The following is a 6,894-nucleotide window of genomic DNA, read 5'->3' on the forward strand; positions in this document are numbered from 1 at the left end:
ATTCGTGACATTTTACTTCAAGCGGCGGCGTCTTTCACCCAAGAGCTGTTCGCCCCATTTTATGATCACCCTAGTTAAACCATTATGCCTAAAAATATTTGCCAATACCTTTCCCACCCCTGTCCCATAGTAATAAAAACCCCAAATAAAGTATCATCTCTCTTAAAATAATCCCTTTAAAATATTTGTATTGTTTGAGTCACGTCTGTATTATTTAGGATAGTTAAGTGCATTACATTTTATGTTTAAGAATCTTGCTGGCCTACAAGCGGGTGGGACAACTTTATTTTTGTAATATGTCCTTCAGAATTTAGTTTCCTAGAAACCTAACCTTCGTCGATTCAACGATTACGCGACACAAAATATGCTGTCCTTTTTTAACGCATGCGCGGATGATCGTGTCGTTCCTTGCCAACTCAGTGCTTGTACAACTCTTACGGGGAGTGGCCGTGTTCGGCGGGTAAGTGCAGTATTTTTTGATATATTACGCGCATAGTCGTCGTTTCAACGAATGGTTAGGGTTTGTGTGACTTTTTGGTATATTGTTATTGTCGTTTTTTTGCAGTTTTTTCGCTATGGCTTCGCAAAAATCGCTGTCTGTTGCAAATATTCAACGTTTATTGATGGAAGAGGACACAAATTCATCAGAGGAGTCATCTGTCAGTAAACAAGAAGACAATGTGGATGTTGATGATGTGGTTAGTGATGTTCAAGATGACCCATCGGACAATGAGGATGACCGATTGGAGGCCAATCACCACCTGTTCTATCGGAAGAGAACTCAGGCAATCAATCGAGTATCTTGACCTTGACACAAAGTAATATCCGCAGTCGAAATCGTCACGTTTGGGCTACGAACAAAGGGCGTACTTTGTGCAGAGTAGCAGCAGTAAATATCGTACGTGTTGCCAGGGGACCAACTCGTGCTGTAAAAGGTATGGTTGAGCCGCTGTTATTATTTGAGCAATTTATGACTAATGAGATATTAGAAGAAATTGTAAAATGGACCAATTCGGAGATTAAGATAAAAAAAAAAAAAAAACATATGGACAAATAAAATCTACGCAGAGTGATACTTGTAAAGAAGAAGTCCAAGCACTCATCGGTATTCTAGTATTAACTGCAGCTTTGAAAGACAATCACCTGAACCTCGATGAAATATTCAACACAGAGTATTCTGGTACAAGATATGTGTCGTGTATGAGCAAAGAAAGATGTGACTTCCTTTTGCGATGTCTTCGATTCGATGATAAAATATTGCGGTTGCAACGACAACGTGATGATCCATTTATGCCTATAAGAGATATATGGGAGAAGCTCATAGGTCAATGCCGAAAAAACTACGAGCCAGGAACCAATGTTACCATCGATGAGCAGCTGCTGGCGTTTTGAGGCAGATGTAAATTTCGGATGTATATTCCAAATAAACCCGCCAAGTATGGCCTCAAGTTGGAAATGATGTGTGACAGCGGCACAAAATACGTGATCGACGGTTCGCCATATCTTGGGAAAGGAACTGATACAGGAGGCTTGCCTTTAGGAGAATACTTCGTAAAAGAACTTGCTCGCAGTATACATGGTACGAACAGGAACATTACCATGGATAATTGGTTTACATCTTTACCACAAGCGAAACAGTTACTTCAGCAGCCATATAAGTTGACAATTTGTCTATGGACACACATCTAAAAGTACCGTCGAAGTTCTATCCACAATTTTTTTATTGATAACAGTGCCAAAACTTAAACCGAACTAAAAAAATACCTTACAAGTGATCCGTTATTCAAATGGTAGCACGAAACCAGAGTAATCTGTGAGTTTATAGTGTCCTAACACTTCATGCTGACATTCCAAAACAAACGTCACTCAGCCACAATAACAACACAGATAACGCAGCGAATCCACATAGAGTAGTAGAGCCAGTTTCTTTCCTACTACAAAGAGCACAAAAACAAGAAATGTCTGCCAACAAAAACCTTCGAAGCAAAGGACAAATGCCCGCGACAACGAGCTTGGCTACAGATGTATCTTCTCAAATTGACATACTTATGGAGAAAATGGAAAAAAATGGTAGCAAAACTGGAAGCTTTTAAATCGGCAATTATAAAAAAAATGACGAAGAAAACTTAGAGAGTAAACACTCGAGAGATTTCATCAGCCGCCAATATGACGACCTAATTGCTAAAATGGAAACCATCACTCAATTGGTTTCCGAAGTAGAGTCACTAAGGAATACACTCGTTGAAAAGGACAAACAAATAAAGTGCCTGGAAGTCAGACTGGCGGAAGTTGATCAAAGATCACTAGAAGATTCACTGGAGTTTGCCGGCCTCATTCCAAAAAATGACGAGCAGCCCTTTGATGCTATAAAACGGGTGGCTTCAATTGCAGGAGTGGATATAAAAGGAGAAGACATAGTGGAAGTGAGGAGGATACCTGATAAACGACCGGGAGTCCCCCCCAAAACTACATATTAAACTAAACAATAGACAAAAGAGATACCAACTTCTTACAAACAGGAAACTTTTAAGCTCAGCCACCGCGCCGGATCCAGAAAGTCAACGAATCTACATCAGCGAAATTCTCAGTCCTCATTACAAAGACCTTCTATGGAGAACAAAATCAAAGGCGAAAGAAAGGGGATATAATTATGTGTGGTACAAAAATTCAAAAATTATGATTAGAAAAAAAGAAGGAGAAAAAATCATCTACATCAAACACGCTGATGATCTGATAAAAATGGTTTAGTTGCTTCTGGAGAGCTCCAACGTCGCGTCGGTTAGTTATTGGCCCGATCACTCTTCATAATCAAACGGTAAGGAGAAACTTTACATGTATTGTTTCGAACTACAACAATAATTATCCACTTCGGTAATTCTCTTTCTGCAACTAGGGTGAAACTCCCGGTAACTGCCACGGACAGTGGAGCTCCCATAAACATATAAACTATTTTTTTAATTTTCGTAAAATTATTATATCAACATGCCTTTCTCAATGGAATTTTTTGATGAGGAATTACAAAACCAAAACCTGTCTTACGCAACTTCAGATACTAATATATGTAAACGCCTGATTGGAAACTCTGCCAATACAAAAATTATGCACCAAAACATAAGATCTATAAATAAAAAACTTTGACGAACTCTTAATACAACTTCACCACATAGATGTTGTTTTCGACATAATCATTCTGACCGAGTGCTGGTTGTCAAACACATATACACCTAAAATCATCAAAAATTACACATCACACAACTCAACTATGTTTGATAATCAGAACGATGGGATTGTTGTTTACACTAAAAATAATCAAAACTTCACAGTAACCGAACTAAAAATTCAGGATGCAAGTTGCACACAAATAGAATACAACAATGATACAGTTATCCTCGCTATATACCGCTCGCCATCGACTCGTAACATCACGCCATTTCTAAACAGTCTTAGTTGCACATTCTGGAGGAGGCCCACCACTTCCCCGTCCTGTTTTAGGTACTGATGGTACCCCTTCAGAGCTTTCGCAAGGACGCTAAATTTTTTTTGATACAACGAGTCTACATTTAAAATTTCAAAACAAGACCTCCAAAATTTCCATGCATACAATGTTATTTGCAGTATGCAAGTGCTGCGTATTAGTAACTTGTAAGATCTATTCTATTTTGTTAGTTTAAACAAATCATATGTACAAAGTATCAACAAATCAAATAATAATTCACAGCCACCTACAACATTGGTAAAGTGTGCGCCTCTTTGTGTGGTGGGGGGGTGTCGTCGCCCGCTCACAGGCAGACCTAGGGAGAGAAAACAGGGCATTGGATAGGTTTCACGGGGACCAGGTTCCGCGCCCTTGAGCCAGGAAACCGGTTGTGGCCATGAGGAGAAGGCGTCGGAGTACCTGGAGGCAGGGCGAAAGGTCACCAATCGACGTTCAGCCCATCCTCAGTCCAGTTCCTGACCCCAGGGGAGGCGCAGCGGGCAGACGACGACACTAGTCCCTCATCGTGATTTGGTCATCCAAGATGTGTATACACAGACGAGGTCTTATGCCACCCCAGAGTTGGGGTAAACCGGGACAGAACAAAAAGAAAACAGTTCAGTACTGCTACCAGCAAGCACGTCACTCTGTGAAACATAGAAACAGAAAAAGAAAAGAAAGAAAATTGCAAAGAAATTTATAATAATCCGGTTTTGTGCATGTCGACCTAGAAGAGAGATGGATCAATAAAGCATAGGAACAATAACTGTATACATGAGAAAATTTACAACATCCAATAAAATACTACGCAAATATATACAGGAAGATTAAAACAATAACTATATACATGAAAAAGAAAAAAAAAATTTACAGCCAGCGACATGTAAAATGAGGTAGTCTCGTCGTCCGTTAAGGCCAGGAGCAACACCTGGCATTATAAAGCTATTGAGTTTAATCTAATTCTCGACTCTAAGATCAGACCATCTCTCAACCCAGATCTTTGTGTACTTCCTCAGACACTCGAAATTCACCTTATTCGAAACGAGATCCGAAATACAAACCGGTCTCGTTGGTACATTTAAACCCGCCAATAATTCATCTCTTGCATCCGTCATTATCTCAGAGTGCCACAGAATGTGCTCGGCTGTTTGGTCAGAATTGCCACAAGCGCAGTTTGGATGTGGTGACAAGGAGAGTCTATGTAATCTCACTCTGAACTCTCCGTTTCCTGAGAGTAGTTGTGTAATTAGTTGTGTAAAAGTCAAGTAATTCTATATCCATATTTACTGCTCGTGTACATCAATGGATATTTGAAAGGGGACGACCTTTCTTCAAAGATTATATGAGTTCCTAACACAAAAAAAAAATAAAAACTTCTTTTCCAACTTGTCTCATATCACGAAAATTAAAATTAAGTGTTGAACATAAACATGTTGTCTTATAGATAATACCTAAGATATATAAACTTGCACACAAACAATTATATGCATTAAACAATCTACATTAATTATTTATTTATTTATTTATTTATTTATTTAACGCCCAGAGGGCTTTTACATGTGGGTGGTACAAATTTAATGACAGTATTGAAACATAAGAAAGAAAAGAAAGAAATAATAAAAATAAAATTACATAAGTATATGCGAGAAACAAAATTAAAAATATCAAGAACATAAATTAAAAAATACAGCGATTTGACTGGTTTACAAAAATATAACTTCCATTTAGGAATAGTATTGAAATAGGTCTTTTACATAATCCACAAAATTCGCAAAGTTAATGTTAAATATATCGACATCACCTAAGTATTGGTTTCCCATAGTGTGAAACCGTTGTATTGGGGAGTTCGCAATGTAATTTCGCTTATGTGTGTTGCAGTAGAATAGTGTATTTTGTCGTGTTGTTATTGTAGGTATTCGTAAGTTTATGAGTTGCAGAAGTTCGCAACAGTCGAATTTAGAGTTTAGAATCTTGAATAAAAAAGTTAAATCGTTTATTTTACGCCTGTCTTCCAGTGTGTGTATTTTTAGAGTGTTTAATAAGAAATGATATTGTAAGTCTTCTAGTGGGATATTTAATTTAAAATTTATAAAACGCAGAAATTTTTTTTGTATTCGCTCAATGTTATTAATGTGAATTTTGTAAGAGGGAGACCAAACTACTGAGTTGTATTCAATTATGCTTCTAACTAGAGATATGTATAACAGTTTAATGGCTTGTATGGAGTTAAAGTTTTTAGTTGTTCTTAATACGAAGCCTAGTGTTTTCATGCCTTTGTTTACAATTTGGTGGATATGATTGGCGAAACTTAGTTTTTCATCCAAAATAATTCCGAGATCTCTCATTTCCGTGACTCTTTCTAAAGCTGTATTGTTAATGGAATATTCAAATAAAACAGGATTTTTATTTCTGCAGAAAGTCAGGGTTTTGCATTTGTCTACATTTAAAAACAGATTATTTTGTACGCACCAATCTTTAAACTTATCAATATTTGATTGTAGTATTTGGCAATGATTTACATCAGTTATTTTTTTGTATAGCTTGATGTCATCAGCAAAGAGCAATACCTCGACATCGTCGAAGCAATTTGTTATATCGTTAATGAAAATGAGAAACAAAACGGGACCAAGGTGACTACCTTGCGGTAGGCCACTGGTCGCACAGAAAGCTTTCGATAGCAAAGATTTTATTTTAACAAATAGTTTACGATTAGTTAAATAGCTAGTGAACCATTTTAGCATGTTGTCTCTTACTCCTAGGGCAAATAGTTTTCGGGTTAGTAGTTTATGGGATACTTTGTCGAATGCTTTTGAAAAGTCTGTATATATGCAGTCGACTTGTTTATTTTTTGCAAAAGATTCTAATATAAAGTTTTGAAATATTGTTACGTTAGTTGCGGTTGATCTACCTTTGATAAAACCGTGTTGTTTTTGGTCGATTAGTTTTATTAATTTGGGATAGATTTCATCAAGGACCATTGATTCAAAAAGCTTAGAAAGTACTGACTGTATACAAATGGGGCGATAATTGGTTATGTCAGTGTCGTCTCCTTTTTTGAGGATAGGTGTAATGAAGCTCGATTTCCAGCGGCTTGGAAAATATCCAAGGAACAAGAGGCGGTTGAATAGTACTGTAAGCGGTTTAGATAATGCATTGGAGCATTTTTTAAGGAATATTGGTGGAATGTTGTCTGGGCCAGCAGATTTTTCAGTGTCTAAGGAAAGTAATTTCTGTTCGCAAGATTTTTGTGTGATATGGCAATTTGTTAAGTGTGTAGTATTACTAAATTTGTATTCGGGTATTTTATCATCGGGGGTTTCGTCATCGTATACGTTTTTGAAGAAATCTGAAAAAAGGTTTACAATGTCTTGTGTATTGTTTGCACTGATTCCATTCATTTGCATTATTGGTGGGTAATC

General features: G+C 37.2%; 1 pseudogene; it reads left to right on the top strand.

Annotated features, from left to right (window-relative positions):
- Window positions 1–444: 444 nt before the first annotated feature.
- On the top strand, window positions 445–1,057 carry LOC149414391 (uncharacterized; annotated as a pseudogene).
- Window positions 1,058–6,894: the final 5,837 nt, after the last annotated feature.

This window comes from Hesperophylax consimilis, chromosome 20, assembly GCF_061612785.1.
Source record: "Hesperophylax consimilis isolate HC1 chromosome 20, BYU_Hcon_1.0, whole genome shotgun sequence".
Classification (NCBI taxonomy): domain Eukaryota; kingdom Metazoa; phylum Arthropoda; class Insecta; order Trichoptera; family Limnephilidae; genus Hesperophylax; species Hesperophylax consimilis.